Source organism: Arachis stenosperma, chromosome 5, assembly GCF_014773155.1.
Source record: "Arachis stenosperma cultivar V10309 chromosome 5, arast.V10309.gnm1.PFL2, whole genome shotgun sequence".
In the NCBI taxonomy this organism is placed as follows: Eukaryota; Viridiplantae; Streptophyta; class Magnoliopsida; order Fabales; family Fabaceae; genus Arachis; species Arachis stenosperma.
The window spans coordinates 78,073,249-78,076,580 of NC_080381.1; the positions used below are offsets into that span (position 1 = coordinate 78,073,249).

Genomic DNA, 3,332 nt, shown 5'->3' on the forward strand with positions numbered 1-3,332 from the left:
TGTTGACTTGCTGAGTCAACATTTTGTTCTAAGCCAATATGGCATTTAGAGCATCAATTTTAATAACTCCCTTCCTCTGAGGCGTCCCATTATTCACAGAATTCCTCTCAGAAGTGTACATGAATTAGTTATTTGCAATCATGTCAATGAGTTCTTGAGCTTCTGTAGGTGTTTTCTTTAGGTGAATGGATCCACCTGCAGAATGGTCCAGTGACATCTTAGAGAACTCAGATAGACCATAATAGAATATATCCAAAATGGTCCACTCTGAAAGCATGTCAGAAGGACACCTTTTGGTCATATGTTTGTATCTTTCCCAAGCTTCATAGAGGGATTCACCATCTTTTTGTTTGAAGGTCTGAACATCCACTCTAAGTTTGTTCAGCTTTTGAGGAGGAAAGAACTTAGCCAAGAAGGCCGTGGCCAGCTTATCCCAAGAGTCCAGGCTATCTTTAGGTTGAGAGTCCAACCATGTTCTAACCCTGTCTCTTACAGCAAAAGGGAAAAGCATGAGCCTGTAGACTTTAGGACCTACTCCATAAGTCTTAACAGTCTCACAGATCTTTAAGAATTCAGTTAAAAACTAATATGAATCCTCTGATGGAAGTCCATGGAATTTGTAATTTTATTGCATTAGAGCAACTAGTTGAGGCTTCAGCTCAAAATTATTTGCTCCAATGGCAAGGATTGAGATGCTTCTTCCATCAAACTTGGAAGTGGGTGTAGTATAATCACCAAGCATCCTCCTTGCATTATTGTTGCTGGGTTCGGCTGCCATATCTTTTTCTTGTTCGAAAATTTCAGTAAGGTTGTCTCTGGATTGTTGTATTTTAGCTTCTCTTAGTTTCCTCTTCAGAGTCCTTTCAGGTTCAGGATCAACTTCAACAAGAATGCCTTTTTCCTTGTTCCTGCTCATACGAAAGAGAAGAAAACAAAGAAAATAAGGAAAGAGAAATAGAGGGATGAGAAGAAGGGAAATCCGAACACAGAGAGAAGAGAAGGTTCGAATTATGAGTAGAAGAGAGATGTTAGTAGATAAATAAATAAATAGAAGAAGATGAGAGAGAGAAGTTTTCAAAAATTAATTTTGAAAAAGGGTTAGTGATTTTCGAAAATTAAAGGGAGAAATAAAATTAAAATTAAAATTTGAAACAATTAGTTAATTAAAAGAATTTTGGAAAACAGTGAGGTAATTTTCGAAAATTAGAAAGAGAAAAGTAGTTAGGTGGTTTTGAAAAAGATAAGAGATAAACAAAAAAATCAATTAGTTAGTGGATTTTTATGATTTTATGAATTTTTTTGGTTTTTTGAAAATTTCTTTTTGGAAAAACGAAAATAAATAAAAAAATTTTTGAAAGATTTTTGAAAACTTTTTGAAAAGAAAATTACCTAATCTGAGAAACAAGATGAACCGTCAGTTGTCCAAACTCAAACAATCCCCGGTAACGGCGCCAAAAACTTGGTGCACGAAATTGTGATCATCAACAATGGCGCCAAAAACTTGGTAGCGCTCTCAAACGTGAATCACACTTTGTCACAACTCTGCACAACTAACCAGCAAGTGCACTGGGTTGTCCAGGTAAGAATAAGGGTCGATCCCACGGAGATTGTTGGTATGAAGCAAGCTATGGTCATCTTGTAAATCTCAGTTAGGCGGATTCAAATGGTTATAAAGGTTTCGAAATTAATAATAAATAAAACATAAAATAAAATAGAGATACTTATGTAATTCAGTGGTGGTAATTTCAGATAAGTGCATAGAGATGCTAGTTCCTGTTGAATCTCTGCTTTTCTACTGCTTTCATCCAATTCTTCATACTCCTTTCCATGGCAAGCTGTATGTAAGGCATCACCGTTGTCAATGGCTACTTTCCATGCTCTCAGTGAAAAAGGTCCAAATGCTCTTGTCATAGCACAGCTAATCATCTGTCGGTGCTCGATTATGTCGGAATAGAATCTATTGATTCTTTTGCGTCTGTCACTACGCCCAACAATCGCGAGTTTGAAGATCACAGTCATTCAATCCCTGAATCCTACTCGGAATACCACAGAGAAGGTTTAGACTTTCCGGATTCTCAAGAATGGCCGCCAAAGGGTTCTAGCTTATACCACGAAGATTCTAATTAAGGAACCCAAGAGATACGTGCTCGGTTGATGAGTGGATAATTTATACGCTTTTTGGCATTGTTTTTAGTATGTTTTTAGTATGTTTTAGTTAGTTTTTATTATATTTTTATTATTTTTTAGTTAAAATTCAATTTTCTGGGATTTACTATGAGTTTGCATGTTTTTCTGTGATTTCAGGTATTTTCTGGCTGAAATTGAGGGACCTGAGCAAAAATCTGATTCAGAGGCTGAAAAGGACTGCAGATGCTGTTGGATTCTGACCTCCCTGCACTCGAAGTGGATTTTCTGGAGCTACAGAAGACCAATTGGCGCGCTCTTAATTGCGTTGGAAAATAGACATCCTGGGCTTTCCAGCAATGTATAATAGTCCATACTTTGCCCGAGATTTGATGGCCCAAATCGGCGTTACAAATCAGCTTCAGAATTCCCGGTGTTTAACGCCGGAATTGGCACAAAAATTGGAGTTAAACGCCCAAACTGGCACAAAAGCTGGCGTTTAACTCCAGGAAAAGTCTCTACACCTGAAAGCTTCAATGCTCAGCCCAAGCACACACCAAGTGGACCCCAGAAGTGGATTTTTACGTCATTTACTCATTTCTGTATACCCTAGGTAACTAGTTCACTATTAATAGGACCTTTTGACATTGTATCTTTACCTCATGACATTTTACACGTTTCATATTGTATCTTCTACGGCATAAGTCTATAAACCCCATGGTTGGGGGTGAGGAGCTCTACTGTGTCTTGATGGATTAATGCGATTACTACTGTTTTTCATTCAATCACGCTTGCTTCCATTCTAAGATATCACTTGTTCCTCAACTTGATGAATGTGATGATCCGTGACACTCATCATCATTCTCACCTATGAACGTGTGCCTGACAACCACCTCCGTTCTACCTTAGATTGAGTAGATATCACTTGGATTCTTTAATCAAAATCTTCGTGGTATAAGTTAGAATTGATGGCGGCATTCAAGAGAATCCGGAAGGTCTAAACCTTGTCAGTGGTATTTTGAGTAGGGTTCAAGGATTGAATGACTGTGACGAGCTTCAAACTCCTGAATGCTGGGCGTTAGTGACAGATGCAAAAGAATCATTGGATTCTATTCCAACCTGATTGAGAACCGACAGATGATTAGCCGTGATGTGACAGAGCGCGTTGAACATTTTTACTGAGAGGATGGGAGGTAGCCATTGACAAC

The 3,332-nt window shown here is 38.1% G+C and overlaps 1 non-coding gene across 1 annotated transcript; it reads left to right on the plus strand.

Annotated features, from left to right (window-relative positions):
* Positions 1 to 271: 271 nt before the first annotated feature.
* Positions 272 to 379, plus strand: LOC130983819 (small nucleolar RNA R71). The gene has a single exon (XR_009087793.1). It is a non-coding gene; the product is annotated as a small nucleolar RNA R71 (small nucleolar RNA).
* Positions 380 to 3,332: the final 2,953 nt, after the last annotated feature.